Source organism: Protomyctophum bolini (assembly GCF_963924005.1).
Source record: "Protomyctophum bolini genome assembly, chromosome: 4".
In the NCBI taxonomy this organism is placed as follows: domain Eukaryota; kingdom Metazoa; phylum Chordata; class Actinopteri; order Myctophiformes; family Myctophidae; genus Protomyctophum; species Protomyctophum bolini.
This window is the reverse complement of record NC_137865.1, coordinates 7,864,620-7,886,126: the sequence shown is the minus strand read 5'-3', so window position 1 is coordinate 7,886,126 and position 21,507 is coordinate 7,864,620.

The following is a 21,507-nucleotide window of genomic DNA, read 5'->3' as shown; positions in this document are numbered from 1 at the left end:
ATCGTACGGCATACTATAGCACGCAGTTTTTCATCATTTTGGAGGATTTGAAAAAAATGGGAAAAAGAAAAAACGATGGGTTATAGCCCATGTTTTTTGAAATTTTGAAAAAAAAAGTTAGGCTCGTTTCTCATCATTTTGGACCATGGGCTATAGCCCCTATCGTACGGCATACTATAGCACGCCGTTTTTCATCATTTTGGAGGATTTGAAAAAAATGAAAAAAAAACGAAAAACGATGGGTTATAGCCCATGTTTTTTGAAATTTTGAAAAAAAAAGTTAGCCTCGTTTCTCATCATTTTGGACCATGGGCTATAGCCCCTATCGTACGGCATACTATAGCACGCCGTTTTTCATCATTTTGGAGGATTTGAAAAAAATGGAGAAAAAAAAAACCGATGGGTTATAGCCCATGTTTTTTGAAATTTTGAAAAAAAAAGTTAGGCTCGTTTCTCATCATTTTGGACCATGGGCTATAACCCATCGTTTTTGTCATTTCGGAAATTGCGGATTTTTTTTGTCATTTTTTTTGTCATTTCGGAAATTGCGGATTTTTTTTTTCATTTTTTCATTTTTTTCAAATCCTCAAAAATGATGAAAAACGGCGCGCCTATAGTATGCCGTACGATATGGGCTATAGCCCATGGTCCAAAATGATGAGAAACGAGGCTAACCTTTTTTTCCAAAATTTCAAAAAACATGGGCTATAACCCATCGTTTTTGTCATTTCGTCATTTTTTTTCAAATCTTCAAAAATGATGAAAAACTGCGCGCTATGGTATGCCGTACGATATGGGCTATAGCCCATGGTCCAAAATGATGAGAAACGAGGCTAACTTTTTTTTTCAAAATTTCAAAAAACATGGGCTATAACCCATTGTTTTTGTCATTTCGTCATTTTTTTCAAATCTTCAAAAATGATGAAAAACGGCGCGCCTATAGTATGCCGTACGATATGGCCCATACGATATGGCCCATGGTCCAAAATGATGAGAAACGAGGCTAACTTTTTTTTCCAAAATTTCAAAAAACATGGGCTATAACCCATCGTTTTTGTCATTTCGTCATTTTTTTCAAATCTTCAAAAATGATGAAAAACTGCGCGCTATAGTATGCCGTACGATATGGGCTATAGCCCACGGTCCAAAATGATGAGAAACGAGGCTAACTTTTTTTTTCAAAATTTCAAAAAACATGGGCTATAACCCATCGTTTTTTTCATTTCGTCATTTTTTTCAAATCTTCAAAAATGATGAAAAACTGCGCGGTATAGTATGCCGTACGATATGGGCTATAGCCCACGGTCCAAAATGATGAGAAACGAGGCTAACTTTTTTTTTCAAAATTTCAAAAAACATGGGCTATAACCCATCGTTTTTGTCATTTCGTCATTTTTTTCAAATCTTCAAAAATGATGAAAAACTGCGCGCTATGGTATGCCGTACGATATGGGCTATAGCCCACGGTCCAAAATGATGAGAAACGAGGCTAACTTTTTTTCCCAAAATTTCAAAAAACATGGGCTATAACCCATCGTTTTTGTCATTTCGTCATTTTTTTCAAATCCTCAAAAATGATGAAAAACGGCGCGCTATAGTATGCCGTACGATATGGGCTATAGCCCACGGTTCAAAATGATGTGAAACGAGGCTAACTTTTTTTTTCAAAATTTCAAAAAACATGGGCTATAAGCCTATAACCCATCGTTTTTGTCATTTCGTTATTTTTTTCAAATCTTCAAAAATGATGAAAAACTGCGCGCTATAGTATGCCGTACGATATGGGCTATTAGTGTGGTACGAGGCGTCAAAAAAACAGCTCCCGTAGGATTTTTGTGCTAAAATGGTTTTTTTTGCAGATCTTGGTTCTATAGAGTCCAAACTATGAGAAAATGATGGGGTTCAAATTTTCCCGACCCCCACCCCGTTTCTGGGGGGGTCATCTATTTGGGACCTCCCAGAACAGTATGCCAGCCAGTTAATGTCCGATTTTCATAATATTAGAATTGTTTTGTATGTTTTAAAACATTCTGAGTTGATTTCTTAAACTTTTAAAGTGGTCAGAAGAATCTTTTTTGACTTTTGGTAAGGGTGTTTCCTCACCTGGGACCTCCCGTACTGACCCCTGGGCCTATTCCAGTTCTCATTACATTCCTCGCTCTGCTCCTGCTCCAGAATATTGTCACATTAGATCATAAATGAAGCATAAAAGTATTTGTAGCTGGGCTCTGATATAAAAAAAAATTAGTAGCCAATACGAGGGGTCTTCCACAGGGGGCCCATGACCCCTAGGGGGTCCTCATAGTTACTATACAGGGGCCCACCAAATCATTGTGGGATAGGAACTTTTTTCTTTTACATTAAACCACTTGAACCACACCATCGCTTTTCCATGGAGAACTTTAGCCAACAATAGCTGATCTACAAGGTTGTAGTTTGAGCTTGTAGATCAGCTATTTTCAAAGTAAGGTGCCTCAGACCCAAGTGTAGCAAATATTGCTGCTAAATAAAGATCAGCCAACATCAGCCAGGCTGCTGCTGTCTTTCTCTTTTCTCTTTGTCTTTCTGTTGTCGGTCAGGTGACTGGGAGGGCTACTTGTCATCCTTAGAGGAACTCATCAAGTATTTCTTTGCTCGTGATCTCCTTAAATATGCTCGACTATCTTGCCCAAATGAACGCTCTTGAACAGGATGACCCAGAAACATGGAACGCACTGAAGTCAGGTGAATTTGTGGTGGCAACTGGCAAAGTCAGAGATACCGTTCACTCATCTCTTCACAGATCAAGCCCTTGAGCAGGAAATCAAGAAGCTAAAGGGACATGGGGTGGATGGTTGGACTCAGTAGAGATGAAGCAGCTCTGGACCGACTAGTCACTACCAAACCTCATCTTTCTGGTCTAGTGAATCAGTACCTCAACAGCTTCCCAAAAGCTTCCAGGTCTTCAAGGAAAGAACATTATCAGCTCTCAGGAGAGATTGCATTGTGGTCAAGAGAAAATGCTCTCAAGCAATGTAAATTGATTGAGTTGCACTGTGGAGGCAATCTGTTCAAAGAGAACACACCATTGAAGAGTCTGGTTTCATCAGCGCTTGTGTCAGATGGGGCAAGAAATTACATTCTTCCTGGGCCTACACAATTTTCCTGGGCTTACACAATTTTTCTGTTGCTGACTGGGGAGGAAACTTAGTTGGAATCTCCAAGAAGACATGGGTCAATGCCTACTTGAGGCTTGATGATGATGATGATCCTGCCATTAATTGCTTCAAGGACCTTGGAATGGGTTCCATTCCTCCTGAGCTTGTTAACGGCAAGCTTCCATCACCATTGGAGTCATTGGAGCATTTTGCATGCCGTGTTTATAGTCCAAAAGGTCCAACAACCTTGCCATTACTCAGATAGGAACTATTTCGGTCAAAGAACTTGGAGCTACCTCCAACTCGTGCTGCACTGCTACCACATATCCTCTGTGCCAACTACGTCACAATGCGGGATAAGTCATTCATACCTGCCAAATTGCCCTGAGCTTCCACCAATCGAACATAATGGATGGAATTCAGATAGTGGAGGGTATGTTCCAGTCAGGTGTCTTGCCCTCCCTGCTCCAAAAGCAATACTTGAGCTCATCAAATGTGGTTGCAAAGCAGGTTGCAAGGGACGGTGCAGCTGCTCAAACAATAACCTGCCTTGCACTCCTCTCTGCAAATGCTATGGTGGAGACTGTGTCAACACTATTAGGGAGGACATTCAAGATGATGATGACGAAGATGAATAGATCCTGCAAATAATGTATTGTAGGCATAATTGACCATGGGCTCTTTAAGAGGATGTGTGTGTGTGTGTGTGTGTGTGTGTGTGTGTGTGTGTGTGTGTGTGTGTGTGTGTGTGTGTGTGTGTGTTGTGTTGTTAGTGTGAGTGCAGTGTGTGAAATAAATGGACACATTCTGCATGCCCAAAGTGAGAAGTTGCAATACCTTTATTCCCTGCAGTAACATCTGTCAACAATAATGGTAGAATACTAATAAACTATCAAAGTACTTTACATAAACGCAAGATATTCTAATACTATTCGAAATACTTGCAAATCTGTATATATGGGTGCAAGAATAGGGGAAAAACTAGTCCCGGCCCCCTGTGGAAGACCCCTGGTATTAACTACTACTCATTTTTGTAATCAGTGCCCAGCTACAAAAGCTTTTAATGCTTTAAGTATTATCTAATTTGACATTGTTCTGGAACAGGAGCAGAGCGAGGAATGTAATGAGTACTGAGATGAGTCCGGGGGGTCCCGGTGAAGAAAGACCCCAACCTAAAGTCAAAAAAGATTATTCTGGCTACTTTCAAAGTGTAATAAATCAACTCAGAATATTTAAAACCCTATAAAACAACCCTAATATTATGAAAATCGGACATTAATTGTCTGGCATACTATTATGGGAGGTCCCAAAATATATGACCCCCCCAAATAAGGGGTGGGGGTCGGGAAAATTTGAACCCCATCATTTTCTGACAGTTTGGTCCCTATGAAAGCCAAAAAAGCAAAAAAAGCACTTTTAGCAAAAAAAATCCTACGGAAATACACCTCGTACCACACTAATAGGGGAAAAACTGGTCCCGGACCCCCTGTGGAAGACCCCTGGTATTAGCTACAATTCATTTTTGTAATCAGTGACCAGCTACAAAAAAATGTAATTCTTATATTATTATCTAATTTGACATTGTTCTGGAACAGGAGCAGAGCGAGGAATGTAATGTGTAATGAGTACTGAGATGAGTCCGGGGGTCCCGGGTGAAGAAAGACCCCAACCAAAAGTCAGAAAATATTATTCTGGCTACTTTCAAAGTGTAAGAAATCAACTCAGAATATAAAAAAACCTATAAAACAACACTAATATTATGAAAATCGGACATTCATTGTCTGGCGTACTATTATGGGAGGTCCCAAAATATATGACCCCCCAAAAAAGGGGTGGGGGTCGGGAAAATTTGAACCCCATCATTTTCAGACTTTTTGGTCCCTATGAAAGCCAAAAAAGCAAAAAAATCACTTTTAGCAAAAAAATCCTATGGAAATACGCCTCGTACCACACTATATAGCCCACGGTCCAAAATGATGAGAAACGAGCCTAACTTTTTTTTTCAAAATTTCAAAAAACATGGGCTATAACCCATCGTTTTTGTCATTTCGTCATTTTTTTCAAATCTTCAAAAATGATGAAAAACTGCGCGCTATAGTATGCCGTACGATATGGGCTATAGCCCACGGTCCAAAATGATGAGAAACGAGGCTAACTTTTTTTTTCAAAATTTCAAAAAACATGGGCTATAACCCATCGTTTTTGTCATTTCGTCATTTTTTTCAAATCTTCAAAAATGATGAAAAACGGCGCGCTATAGTATTCCGTACGATATGGGCTATAGCCCACGGTCCAAAATGATGAGAAACGAGGCTAACTTTTTTTTTCAAAATTTCAAAAAACATGGGCTATAACCCATCGTTTTTGTCATTTCGTCATTTTTTTCAAATCTTCAAAAATGATGAAAAACGGCGCGCTATAGTATTCCGTACGATATGGGCTATAGCCCACGGTCCAAAATGATGAGAAACGAGGCTAACTTTTTTTTTCAAAATTTCAAAAAACATGGGCTATAACCCATCGTTTTTGTCATTTCGGAAATTGCGGATTTTTTTTCTTCATTTTTTTTGTCATTTCGGAAATTGCGGAATTTGCGGATTTTTTTTTCATTTTTTCATTTTTTTTGTCATTTCGGAAATTGCAGATTTTTTTTTTCATTTTTTCATTTTTTTCAAATCCTCAAAAATGATGAAAAACGGCGCGCCTATAGTATGCCGTACGATATGGGCTATAGCCCATGGTCCAAAATGATGAGAAACGAGGCTAACTTTTTTTTCCAAAATTTCAAAAAACATGGGCTATAACCCATCGTTTTTGTCATTTTTTTTCAAATCTTCAAAAATGATGAAAAACTGCGCGCTATGGTATGCCGTACGATATGGGCTATAGCCCATGGTCCAAAATGATGAGAAACGAGGCTAACTTTTTTTTTCAAAATTTCAAAAAACATCGGCTATAACCCATCGTTTTTGTCATTTCGTCATTTTTTTCAAATCCTCAAAAATGATGAAAAACGGCGCGCTATAGTATGCCGTACGATATGGGCTATAGCCCACGGTCCAAAATGATGTGAAACGAGGCTAACTTTTTTTTTCAAAATTTCAAAAAACATGGGCTATAACCCATCGTTTTTGTCATTTCGTCATTTTTTTTCAAATCTTCAAAAATGATGAAAAACTGCGCGCTATGGTATGCCGTACGATATGGGCTATAGCCCATGGTCCAAAATGATGAGAAACGAGGCTAACTTTTTTTTTCAAAAATTCAAAAAACATGGGCTATAACCCATCGTTTTTGTCATTTCGTCATTTTTTTCGAATCCTCAAAAATGATGAAAAACGGCGCGCTATAGTATGCCGTACGATGATTAACAAAAACAGCGTTGGACCTGTAAGGGTCCATTTGGTTCCATGTGTGCACCCTCTCAGTTACAGACCTGTAAGGATCCATTTGGTGGCGCTATAACAGGCCAATGTGAAAAGGCTGGGATATATCCCTCAGCCTAGTGGAACGTCTGTAAAAGATTCCACGTAATCATTGCGTTCATGATTTGAGGCTTTTTGTTCAAAAAGGGCCAATGCTGTAAACTTTGAAAGCCAATGTTAGCCAATCAGGATGCAATATGAAATATCGGACACATCTGTGTTGAGAACATGACTATAGAGATAGTGTGTAATGATTTGCCAGATTTTTGGACAAAATATGGAGGAGTAATATAAAAAAAAATGTTTTACAAAAGTCGGCCTCCTGGTGGCGCTACAACAGGCCGAAAATTCAGACGGACAGATGGACACAATCACACACACACACACACACACACACACACACACACACACACACATCGGTGAACCAATAGGATCCACCGGCTGATCCAGCACCCGCCCCTCTATGCCAGAAATCACGCTGGCTGGCCTAGATTATGTAAATAGTATAAGCCAAAAACACGTGAATTCACATCTGCCACATTTCAATATGTCTGTCCATTCACTGCATGAATAATATGTTAAGCACAGTTCAATTTATCTAGCTAGTAGTGGTTCCTTTATGTCAGATGTTCCTTTTCGTGTCAAACCTGGATATGTACAATTCCTTACAATACAGAGAATTGCATCGTTTGTATGCATATATAGCACAGAGAACACATCGGCTAATCCTCCTCCTACACACAGCTATTCAAAAGAGCACTTTCAACATTCAGCAGTGAGGTCATTTTAACAATGTTTCATTTAGTGTAATTAAAGAGACCTTGAGTGGGAAAAAAGGAGAATGGGGATGCCACTCTTCGGCGAGGATATTTCATCTGATTCAGGTCAAGAGACCCTTTGAACAACTCTGTAATTAAGGCTTTGTTTTTGGGTTTTTTAAACAATTTAGCTGTGGATGGCTCATTGGGCTTGAGGAGGCTAATTTGTCACCGGTAGAAACAATCAAGCCGGTCTAAAGGGTGTGTGGAAAAGCCAATAACAATCAGTTGAAAATACAAAAAAATAAAGAAAAAAAGTCTCAGCGGTCCTCAATGTTCCATCAACGAGGTCAATGTTTGCTGCACCTTTAACCCTTTGATCTTTGTCATTAGTCAGCAAAATGGACCGTTAAAAGCGCCCGGAAACATATCACTGATTGCCCGAGTCATGGGTCTTACAGCACGTATTGTCATGCGTTTCAATGTGCACGTATTCACCTTCAATGGTAGAATAGTATGACTCATGTTCTCAAGGCGATAAAAAGGCGATCTAAAGTGTCTCTGGATATTATGTATCCGTGTGGGAGTGGGCCATTGGGTCGCAAGCTATTATTAATTACAGGGCGCTGGGGGCGTGTTCCCTCCTCCGCGTCATCTGTGCCCATACCCGAGGCGCGGTTGGCGAAAGGGCCTTTCTGTGTGGAGTTTGCATGTTCTCCCTGTTTCCCTCACAAAAAACATGCAGTAATGCTGGTCTCTAAACTACCTCCCCCTGGCCAGCCGGGGCGCCTGATGGAGGGGAAAGGAATTGGTCGGAATAACGTGTTCCTTCCACGCGCTACGTCCGGCCAGGAAAACTCTCCCCTGTCAGGTGAAAAGAAGCAGCTTGACCTCCTCATGCATAGAAGGAAGCATGAGGTCAGTGCGCTGCCCCCCCAGGTTGGCAGAGGAAGTGTAGCGTGCCCAGGATTACATTAGATAATTGACACTGGGTGAAAAAATGGGTTGCAAAATCGTGGGATAATTAAATAATATTTATATATACCGTATAAACAATACCGTATAAACAATATACGGCGTATATTGGGCGGTTATCTTCTGCAGACGGCCTCTCCCAAGCTGGGGCGGCCGTGAAAAGAGCGCATTTCTTTACAGTCAAATGCACCTAGCATGGTTCTTGGGCCCATTGTGTAGGTGAGTTAGGGATTATATTTGTAAGTATAGTGTTACAATATAGAGATAATGAGGTTTCTGCCTGACAGCAAAGATTTCTACATTGTGGTAGCCTATTGAATAAATAAGTAGCCTATTAATGAATGAATAAGTACTAAATAAATATAAATAAAAAGAATACTTCTTTCCAGCACACTGTCCTCCACTCCTCTCCTCATGCTGCCCTCCAGTCCTGGGCTCCCCAGGCTGAGTGGAGATGGGGTTGTGTCAGCCTCACGTCGGGCTCCATTTAACATCACTAACAGCCTGCATACATTAACGCCTTCCATTACACCACCACCGCAGGGCCTCTCCACCTCTGCTGCGTCCTGGGACTGGACTCCATGTGCGTGCGTGCGTGCGTGCGTGCGTGCGTGCGTGCGTGCGTGCGTGCGTGCGTGCGTGCGTGCGTGCGTGCGTGCATGCGTGCGTGCGTGCATGCGTGTGTGCGTGCAAAGACAACCTCTCCCTCCCTAAAAGGGTTTTTTACCTCCTGCCTGTGATTATGAAGTCATAAAAAGATCCCTTTATGGCATGCCATGTTCATGTTTGAAATATTATAAGAGTGACCTTTCTCTGCTCCGCGGTGTGTCTCTGCCTAACTTCACAACTCCTGAGACATGACACTGCTGGCCGTCGGTCTATTAAAATGGTTTCAAGACACTGAGCACACAGGCAGAGGTGAATACGTACTGTAAACTCAGATGTTTTTGGACGGGAACCCCTTTTGGTGTTTTAAGCATTATGTTATACTTTAGCTATTGAAAAATAGCAGATCTACAACCTCATAGCGCGGCACCGAGTGCCGCGCTACGAGCTTGTAGCTATTTTTTTTTATATTTGAATATATATTCTTTCAGAGCCAAAGTTTTTAACTCACTTTGCTTCTGGGCAACATATTTTCAGATGGGGGTTGGCGGGCAATTACATATAATCTTGGGGGTCCTTGACATGAAAATGTTTGAGAACCTGCACTGACATAGAAACATGAGGTCATGATTTAGAAGACATTTGTAGAATGGCTCCCAGGTCAAAATGGGTTAAATAAAAGCAACAATGCATACAACACCACAGTTACACCACAGTAGGCACCATAGGAATAACCATGTATAGATCGATAACAGGTTAATGCACCATAGTAAGTGCACAGAAGATAAAAGTGAGGGCAGAAAAGTGAAGATGCCAAAAGTTATCAGCCGGAATTACTTTTGCAATGATCTGATTGGTTGAGCAAGGAATGTGATGTATGATGATATTGATAAGAGCGCCCCTCACTTTCACCCGGTTTTGTGATAGAGAAAGATCCCATACATACACCAATGGGGATATTAAAGAAGAGTACCTCAAGTTGCCATGTATTGGTGTACTTTACACACACACACACACACACACACACACACACACACACACACACACACACACACACACACACACACACACACACACACAATGCCATTGACAATGAATGGCATATGTAGACGAGCAAATTGGCTATTTCAGTCCTACACAATGATTAAATTCTCATTTACAATGAAGCAAGCATTTCACACAGGTGTGATTTTCTAGGTTCCGTCCCATTTAGCGCAGGCTAATCGTCGGAGCTGTGTGTTGTTAAGGTGAGGTCTCTCTGATTGTGTGGTCACCCCCTGAATGAATTAAAGTACCCCTCTGGAAGCCCCCTTCCTTCCTTTGAACGTCAACGCAACATGGCAGTCCCAGGAGAGAGTTAGGGAGATGGGGAGGGGGGGTCTATTAAAACCTGCCAGCCACATTGACTCGACGCTGTTAGAATGATGCCAATGTTCCGATCAGTAATTCACTTAACTGCACACCACATTCAAAATTCCATCAGCATTGCCCCGAGGAATACAGCTTCACAAAGACATCTGTCTGTAAGGGCCTCGACTAGAGAGCTCATGCCTTATGGATGCTTAGGAATGTTAGCGTTCACGTCAGAAGATGGGACGAAAAGTAGGCTAAATGGTAAATAAATGGCTACTTGAGTGGACTTGCGATTCGTGGAACCACACAACTGCCACCACTGCTATATGCACTGTTGCCTTACTAATGTTGTTAAACATAACAACCCGACACTTTTCTTGAAACGAAATGCATCGCGATGCGACACATTGTCAGCTTGTACAGCATATAGCAGCGTATACATTTACTTACTGAAAACTTGTATATACTTCCTACTTTAGATACTTTAAGTACATTTTGATACCAATACCTTTGTACTTTTACTCAAGTACATTTTGAATTTCAATTTGACTTTTGCTCTTCATCGACAGTATTGATATACTGTTACTCGAAACAAAGTATATACAAAAGAGTATTTTTTTCCACCACCGCAAAATAATACACCATGCATTGCAGGCAAACGGAGAGGAAACCCAGTGAGTGAGGACCACCCTAATGGACGATAATACTGTCCTGATGCGTTCAATCCCCCCCCCCCCCCCCTCCCCGTCTGTGTTTACCATGATGCCAAACAGATGCAGAGTCCTGGCTACTCATCTGACACCTAAATGAGAGGAATTACCACCTATGCCAGTTCCTTTAGAAGCCCATTTCAGTCCTGTCAGCTCGCATTAGGGACAGAGACAGGTGACAGTACGCTGCGGAATGGGCATTAGGCACAATGCCCGTCCCCTCATCCCTTCTTAGCAATGCTGATCCGCGCTTATACCGTGCCACTGGCGATGCTCCGCTGCCACTACTACTACTATTATTATTATTATTATTATTAATATTACAATTTAGGCATTTAGCAGACGCTCTTAATCCAGAGCGATTTACATTAAGCAATGACAAAAAGCATGACATATATCACATAATATAAAAGTAGTTATCATGAAACATGCGTAAGCTAAGAACGATACTCCACTGTTACGTTCTTAGCTTACGCATGTTTCATGATAACTATACTTTTTACATTATGTATGCCATGTCTTTTGTTATTGCTTAATGTAAGTCGCTCTGGATTAAGAGCGTCTGCTAAATGCCTAAATTGTAATATTTATTATTAATTTTCTTCTTCTTCTTCTTCTTCTTCTTATATTATTATTAGTTTTTTGTGTTGTTTTTATTCCACACTTAAACTGTAACATCCCTATTCACTATGCAACCCGTTGTGATCTTGTAGGTCGGCTATTATCTTTGCGGTGAGATTTGGTGGAGACTGGAGAGGGAGCAAAAAGGAGCAGATCCAAGTATAGAGCCGAGACTGGGGACCTTGTTTAACAAAGTATAGAGTAACAAAAGGTCAAAAGCAGAGAGCTGTGACAACGACTGTCACTCGGCTAGTCCTTGGTCCTTTCTATGCGCTAATCTGTGGTGATATTATGGCGGCATGTATCTTCTTCTTTTCCTGCCGGCTGTTCCTTTCAGCAGTCGCCACAGTGAATCAGCTGCCTCCGTCTCACCCTGTCCTCTGCCTCCTCTTCTCTCACACCAGCTAACTTCATGTCCTCTATCACTTCATCCATACATCTCCTCTATAAGGCCTCCTGCCTGGCGGTTCAAACCTCAACATCCTTCTACCGATATATGCTCACTATCCCTCCTCTGTACATGTCCAAACCATCTCAGTCTGGCCTCTCTGGCTTTTTATCTCCAAAACATCTAACATGCGTCGTCCCTCTGATGTACAGTACTTGTTCCTGATCCTATACCCTTCCTTGTGCACTCCCAGAGAGAACCTCAACATTTTTGTCTCTGCTACCTCCAAAGCTCTGCTTCCTGTCTTTTTCCCAGTCCGAGATTGGTGAGATATCTATAGGCGAGATATATGCGCAGTAGAAACCTTCTTCTCTGGAGTCGTGCCTCAAAGCAGACCAGAGGTAGAAAACTGTCGTTCCCTGATGTCATCGCTAGGGACACATGCATCAGTAAGCAGGAACTGGGGGTGGCAATGAAGGACCGTAAAGTCTGGCGTGGCATTGTGAAATCCATTATCTCGACAGCGGTCGAAAAATGATGATGATGAGAAGTCAGCGGTGTAAAGTGAATTGCAGTATGAAAGACAAAGTTGAAATATGAAGATACAATGTTCCTGCCAGACTTTCGGGCATAAACCTATACCTCTTATCTCCATAAAAGTATATGCTACATGCTATGGCAGTCAATCCTTTTCTCAATGTCACATTTTCTGAAGGGAGAGATTTGTTTCGAGCCACTTCATTATGGCATGCCGAGTTACATTTCCTTTTAGTGACGTTTTGCACCACAGAGTATGGCATTTATCTTTGAAGGAGTGAAGGATAAGGCCTTTTTTGTGGCTGGATGGAGCATTTCAAGAATTGCATGCTTCAAAAATAGTGTCGCTGTCACAAACCATGTATGTCCAAAAAGTGTTTGTTCAGGGATTAAAGAACCATTACATGTGTTGAACCACGTGTTCCAATTAATGAATCCCTTTCAGTTATTATTATTTAGTCTAAAGGTCCTTACACACTGGTGAATTAGCAACGCAACTTTTTCCGTGCGAATAATTTGCTTTTTTTAAAAAAACCGATTGAAGTCAATGCAAGCTTCCTTAATACTTAACCACTTTCACATAAACGCATTTAACAAACGGCTAACATTGCAGTCTACAGTCTACTAGTGTGTGGCATTGCAGTATGAGGAAAATAAAAACACAAAGTTGAAATATGAAGATACAAGTTTCCTGCCAGACTTCCTGCCTATACCTTTTATCTCCATAAGATTTTGGCTTTATTAATTTTTTCATGTAAATTAACGCCCTGCTTGATCATGCTACGGCACAAAGCCATGCATTTTGACCATGTAGATCTGCTTACTTTTACTATTTTTGAATTTGAATCCTGGACTCTATCGTACCAAGTACGATAGAGTTTAAAGATCTGACTTAGGAAAGGGGGTGGATTGGGGGAAAAGGCAATGCTTGAATTATCAAAATGATAAATGTCTTTGGATTGTAATTGTTGCCGCATATAACAGCAAGCGGGCGAGGTGAAGAATCTCTGGAGGCCTGTAGACAGCCTTGGCTCACACGTAGCTACCGCGGCTGCTGCCTTGAGGGAGTTGAGAGGCACTCGGAGCATCACTGTTCTGTCCTACTGCTAATGTCAGGGCCACGAGTCGGGGACTGCGAGTTGAATCCTAACCTGCCCTTCAAGTAGCTATTCTGACCCAGCCATTAATCATCTGTAGGCAGTGTCCCTCGCCCACTCCCCCCACCGACCACTCTCTGAGGAATGGTAGAGAACACCCCCCCCCCCCCCCCCCACCCCTTCACACCTCCTGCTGTCATCACACCCACTGAGATTTCAGTCGCCACCGCAGCACTTGTCTCCCTCCTCCTCGGCTGAAGGTGGACTTGTGAATTCACAGCGGCCGTTGCGGTGACCCTGAGATTCGCGGGGGGTGTTGTCCTTCGCTTCGCCGTCTAACCTCGGCTAACTCAGCTCGTCCCTGTCCTGTCCCTGTGTCCCTCCCTGTGTCCTGGTCCTGTCCTGTCCCTGTGTCCCTCCCTGTGTCCTGGTCCTGGTCCTGTCCTGTCCTGTCCTGTCCTGTCCTGTCCTGTCCTGTCCTGTCCTGTTACCTGTGCTCTTCTATCCTTTCCATTCCGGTACAGTCACTGATTGACTCTCACGAGAGTCCCAATACAGAGAATGCCATTGTAGGCCGTCGTTTGATTTAAAATCATTCAATATTTTAAGATAGAATAAATCCATGCATATCGCACGCACGCACGCACACATGCACACACACACTCTGTTTAGGAATATAAGACATCCACGTATTTTCTACAAGCAAATCATAAAAAATGCATCTCTTTGAAACCACTTCAACAACGCTTCAGGTTTCCGATTTCAGGGCTCAGCATTGCTTTACTTTCAAGCACAGATTTCTGCACTGTACTGCACTCCACTGCATTGTACTGTACTAAAAAACACGAGCAATGTTTTCAGGGAAACCGTTGAATCTGCCCACCTCAATACCAGAGGCAAGGTCCTCAACTGAGCAGATATAGTTACAAAATTAAATCAGATGGTTCTGTTATGGAATAAACTTAACCCTATAATCATAGTCTGTGGTATGTTGACATAAGAGTTATATCTCTATAGTCTGGTCTGAGAGCTGGAGAGATGTTACTGAACAAACACTATAGCAATCAGAATATAGTGATAAAACCGTTGTCTTCTACCTAGCCCTAGAATGTCTGTGATCTTACATACATTTCATGTACTGTATTCCAAATGTCACAGCCATAGATCGGTCCCATCCGTGCACGGCGCGGCATAAATTTGCTCCGCAAAGTGTGTGTACTCACCCAATAATTAATGCTACATTCACATGGAATCGGAAAACGGCAAACCCTGCTGGACGGCACAGAACTTTAACAATGATGCCGTCTGCCGTTACCGTCGCCAGTTCTGGCTGACGTGCTGCCGTGCCGTCCTGTTCCGTTTTACCGTCCTGCTCTCGTCCACTAAAATGACTTCCGGTTCGCCGTCTACCGCTTGCCTGATCCCATGTGAATGCAGCATAATTCCTAAGACTTGGAGCCCGATATTGTTTCACATCCATTTGAAAGTTCTGGCAGAAAACATGCGTTTGGAAAGATCGCTACTTTTCCATGAGCTGCACACGGACGACATTCTGTCAGGGTGAAGGGGCCCTGAATGATCGCATGATTGAAAACTTATCAAAACGTCCTTTGGGAAGCACAGGTGGTGTGATTAATTACCCTGCACCAATCGCAACGCACCTGCCAAATTGTGTGCCTCATACATTTGTGCTTCCATGGTCAGTTTGTGATGACATTTTGTGTTGAGGAGGTTTTTACAAATTCAGTCCAGCAATCATACCGGGCCCCTCGCCCAGAGAGAATGTCGTCCGTGTGCAACTCGTGGAAAAGTGACGGAATTTGACAAAACACATGTTTTCTGCCAGAACTTTCAAATGGATATGAAACTAGAGGACAATATCTGACTCCAAGTCTTAGGAATGAATTATTGGCTGAGTACACACGCTGTGTGGAGCAGATTTATGTGCGGATAGGACCGATTTATGGCTGTGTATTTGGAATACATGAAATGTCATGTATTATCCCAGACACATTCTAGGGCTATCTTCTACCCTGTGTGGTAAAGCCCATGAAGTATCGACTGAAAGAGAAATTGTATGATCTTTGAAAGAAGGCATTATGAGAAATATAGTCAAAAAAATAACGAGGAGCCTCCCGTGTGTGGAGACAAACTTAACATCCATCACACATACTGTAGCAGATGGTTCCAGAGACAAAAACATAGTGTACACACTCCACAAAATCTCACAGAACGCCCTTGGGTTTGGACGTCTAGTAAGAAGCTAGTCCAACATGTTCCTGATTATGTTCTCATGGGAATTGGTAGCATCTGTGATATTTTTTTTTAACAAACTGTTTTAAGCTGTTCAACAAAGTGTGTCAACAACTTGTTATGATCCATACATTATCAGACATATATGATGAAAATGGTCTCAGATCCTTACAAGACCTTAAACAAACCAATAATCTCCCTGGTACATCCTTCTTTTTATATTTACAGTTTAGTACTGCGATGCGCACTTATGGGGCCCCTTGGAATCAACTGTTACCAGTTCATCCTTTGATGCATGTATTGAGTGGTGGCATTAATGTCAAAAGCGTCTTTGTTTCCGGGTTATATAATAAACTACAAGAAAAGTTAGATGTTACTACAGGTAATATCACTGTATGGAACATAGATCTAAAGGGCTATAATATCTGCATAAACTGCATGGCAGAATGTATGCAATATTATTCCGTTCACTTCCCGTAATTATAGCATTAACAGCCAACTAACCCATTACAAACTGATACAACGATGCTATTCGACACCCAGGAAATAGTATTACAAAGCCCGTTATGCTGATGTTGTCGGCATAAACCCACGGGAACATTTTGTACACATGATGTGGGAATGTCCAGGAGTATTACATTTTTGGGCCAAGGTTGCATTATCCCCGTCTGACATAGTTGAGACCAACATACCATGTACCATGCCTACCACACATTCTGTTACTAAACGACGACTCATCTCTGAGCTTAGCACTTCACACAGAAGAGTGTTATTGGCCGGTTTAACGGCAGTAAAGAAGATGCTGGTAATGAGATGGAAACCACCTCATAACCTCAATATCCATCGTTGGAAGTTATACTTCCAAATGGACCCTTACGGGTGTGTAACTCTGACAGAGTATTGCCTTACAACCCTTACAGGTCCATTTGGTTCCACGTGTAAACTCTCACAGTTATGGGGGTCCTTATGATGTAAAGGTTTGAGAACCACTGTGCTACAGTAAATGGAACGCAGCCTTCATTAGCAGCATTGGTAAGACCTGTGAAGGAAGTAAGGAGGAGGCCCAATTTATTCCCAATATGGCCGCTGTGCATAGAGCCTATTACATTTGAGTCACGGACAATAATCAAAATCATCCATTTGCTTTCCTGTCACTATTAAAATGTCCTAGTAATACAAAACGTTCATATTTACATAGGACGTACTTTAAGTGGACTGCCATGCCATCACACGTCGCCTCACCTTTGGGTGAGTCACGACAAGCAGGACATGAGTCACAATGTCATTTATAGAGGAGCACAGTAAAAATAACCCAGTGAAAATGTCAGATTTAAAAGGTTACGAACCACTATGAGTGGACAAACTTACCGCAGCGTTATCCCCGGCAGAGACACCTCAGGACTGCTTGCCACCACCTGCATGCAAAGCATGATAATTACATCTCAATTTAGTACTGCAGGGCCCCTTTGATTAGATAAGCGTAATTGAATATGTCCGGCCATATCATTTTTATCTTTCCTATTGTCACTTGTTTGACAGAAGAACTGTCACTGTTGGGTGGTGGAGCAGATAAGACCACATTAGTAAGAAAACAATGTGATTTATTTACTGGGAACATGTGTTCACATCATTGTTCTGTCTGTTGAAGAGCTGATAATCAGTATTCATCCTGACAGCAAATTTAGATAAATCTTTGCCAGTCTTTTTAATCAAATTCAAATTTAGTTTTTGTCACATTTTAGTCACCTGAAATGCTTCAGTTTCCATCTAGTTTTAGTGGAATAAATATCAGATTTTAATCGACTAAATCTACAGTTGATTTAGTCGACTAAAATGTATTTTGGCAGTGCTGTGAGGGTCGTCATAATGCCTGATTTGTACAGTACTTATCTGAATAAAAAGCTTTTCGGTGTATTAGTAAAGATGAATGCATAATATTGTGGAAGAAGGTCTTTGCTGTAAACTGTAGACATCTGTAGATTTGGTTACACATAGATTTTCCTGATTTAGTAGCTACCGGTATGCGATGAGGAAGATTCAATCAATGTTTAGTATGTGTAATTGTGATGTGGACTGCTTGATCCTATTCCTGAAAGTGGCAACTTAAGTGTGTCTATGGGGTTCATGAATAGTATTACAAAATAGCTTGTGACTAAATAATAACAGCATTGGAAAAAAAGTTTTAGTCTTTATTTAGCCATTATTCAATTTTGTTATGTACAAGATTACAATTTTAATTTAGATAGCATGTTATTTAGGACATACTGCTAGGTTCACTATAGTTATTTTTGGGAAGTATATAGTTTACTTTAGTTTAGACTGATTCTGTTGGTTTACCTGTGATCCTAGTTCACTCACTAAGGCACTACACTGTCTCTCTGCATTTGATGTACTCTGTATGTCTTTACCTTTCTTATTGTTAAGTCAATCTGAGCGTCTGCTACTGTATGATGCCATATAAATTGTAAATTGTTGTAATTGTAAAGAGCATGTTCTTTCTTACATTTCCTGAACAGCTTTGGAGATGTGAGATTTCCACCCAACATCGACAAATATGTACATTAAAGCATAAAGCAGGAAGATCATATGGATGCCTATTGCCTACGTGTACTTAGAGGCTTTACTTAGACCATGATGCCTAGCAACAGGCGCCGGTCTCTCTAGAAACTTCCAGTTGGTTCATTACAGCTGCCATGTGGCTGATGCGGAGACTCCGATGGTTGCATCCAGGTGGTTAATGTGGGTGCATGACACTTTTTTGCCGAAGCGGCTAAAACACATAGGCATTAATGTTATAATGAGAGGCTTTTGCATAATTATGCATAGAAGCTGGAGGTCTGTGGTGCCCTTTGTTGGCAAGTCTGCTTATTATAAAGTAATTATAAGTGACTTTTCTCTGCAAACTCACTTGTAAATGTTGATAGTTTTAGTTTTTAGTTGGGCTTGTTTGTTTCCGTAAAAACTGTGAAAGCATCCGTTATTTTAGATGTTGCAATAGATGTTGCAATAGTATATCAACAGGATTTTGTTTTACATTTTTCTGAACCAAAAAATAGAAGATTTAGGTTAAGAAGGCATTTTTAAATGGTCTATAGTCTTTGGGCTTGCTTGCCTAATGTAGTGTTTCAAAAACATCTCTTAAAAAAGCATCTTAAAAGATTGTGTTTTATAAATTAAGGAGCTATATTCGCATGAGAAAGCGTAAGTTTACTTTGCTAAGGAAGGAAGGGTTTTGGACACAACGATTCCACCATGCAGTTTGTGTCAATCTCTCTCTCTCATATATGGAGACGGCCATATATGGAGCGTGTCAGAAGGCGTGATGAACTCATAGCCATATATGGTGGCGTGACGTGTCACGAGGCGTGAGGGACTGATGGCCATATATGGAGGCGTGACGGACGGATCAACGGACTGACAGGTTTAGTAAAGTTTTGGTAAAGTCCCACTGTTTTGATGGCACGCACTATAAGTAAGGGGAAGTCGTTGAAATGTGGTTATTTCATATTCCGTTTTTGAGGGCTTTTACAAGTGGCTCCCTCACGACAGGTTGCCCAAATGTGTTTGAGTCGATTGTCCATATAGGTTTAAGTACTCACTGGCAGTGTCTTATGCAACAGTGGGGTCTGGGGACGCTCAAGGGTCTCTCTCTCTCTCTCTCTCATTCCTTCCGCCCAACACACCCTGCTGACAGGTGCTACGGTAGCTCCCAAGCCTGTAGAATATGTGCAGTAACAATATCACCCGCCCGGCTTCCCTGCCCCAAACACGGGCCAATTGTGTTCGTATAGACGCTTGACACTAGAACTAGAAATGCACTGTATGGCCATAAGTAGGCCATGTATGGCCTACTTTGTGCACAAGCAGAGCGTGTGCTGCTCTGAGTCCTAAAGCTCTCTGCTGCTATCTGGGTACGACTGCTGCTCTGAGTCCCTATAGATCTCTCTGTCTGGGTACGACTGCTGCTCTGAGTCCTAGAGCTCTCTGCTGTCCGTCTGGGTACGACTGCTGCTCTGAGTCCTAGAGCTCTCTGCTGTCCGTCTGGGTACGACTGTTGCTCTGAGTCCTAGAGCTCTCTGCTGTCCGTCTGGGTACGACTGCTGCTCTGAGTCCTAGAGCTCTCTGCTGTCTGTCTGTGTACGACTGCTGCTCTGAGTCCTATATAGCTCTCTGCTATTCTAAATCCTTTAGACCCGTTATTGACCTTATACCATTACCAACCTTGAAACGTACCTTAGTTACATCAACAAGAATGGTAGTCCCTTATTGTCTGTTGGAGGACACCGACATACATACCCCGACATACATATATATATATATATATATATATATATATATATATATATATATATATATATACACACATACAAATATACATACCCCCTATTGACCTTATATGAACCTTGAAACATACTTATATGTCATCCAGAACAGCCAAGGACGGCTCACACTTGATACTTATATTGGTGTTTGCTTCCTGGGAAATGATTGGAACGAGTTTCCACTGGAAAAACTAATCTTGTCCCATTATTGTTTATAGTTCTGTAAGGGGAGGAAAATAAACCACCAGCACCACAAGATGGAATCACCTCTTATGAAGGACATACGTACCGCAGGGTTCTTCACATCTACCGTGGGGCTCTTGTCTTGACTGACGGGTTTTGTTTGTCTTCCAGGGGGGGATCTGGAGGGGTGAAGAATCTTCCCTTTGATTCTCCTGACAGGAAACAAATAGCGTGGATTATGACTTGGCAGATGGGTGCCGACAGCCAGGAGGCGATGGCCGCCGCAGCGCGGGCCGCCGCCGCGCTGGAGGCCCTCAGGAACGCTGCATGCTTGCCTTTCTCCCACCGATTGAATCGTCCTTGACCTTGAGGAAGAAGCCGCGTGAGAGAACGACCCCTGGAAGAGAGAGAGAGAAGAGGGTTTTCAAACGACTTCTTTACATGACAATTGACATTTGATGCATCTTCGAGAGAGCGAGAGAGAGAGAGAGAGAGAGAGAGAGTCAGATACAGAGACCACGAGCGCATCTATGATGCAAGCCTGACAAATCTGTCAGCATCGATCGCGGGGGACAGACAATCGAGGCACATTGACAGAGATGGATAAACAAGTATTCAGAATGGTGCGCACACGGGAGCGGTCCAATGTCACACTTAAATGTACGTACCCACTGTATGTAAGTATGTCTCTCAATACACAACATATTACAACACAATGTACCACATGAAAACAATAATAAAACTAGAAAAGGTGATCCTCGGAGCATACTGTAGGTAGGTTATTGTGGCCTCCTGTTGGTGCTATAATAGGCCAATGTGAACGATTAGATTTTTTTCCATGATTCCAACAAAAAAATATTAAAAAAAAAATCCACCTTCTGGTTATAACCCTATAACAGGCCAATGTGAAAAGGGTGGGATTCATTCCTCAGCCTAGTAGGAATGTGCATATATTATTTTCACGTAACTTGCACACTGCCTTCATTATGTGAGGCATTTTGTTCAAAAAGGACCAAAGCTGCAAACTTTGGAAGCCAATCTTAGCCAGCTCCTATATAGGTTTAATGTTTGTTTTTAATTCAATGTTTGTTTTAAAAACGCCATTGACAATGAAGGGAAAATTGATGTCATCTTGTCCCTAA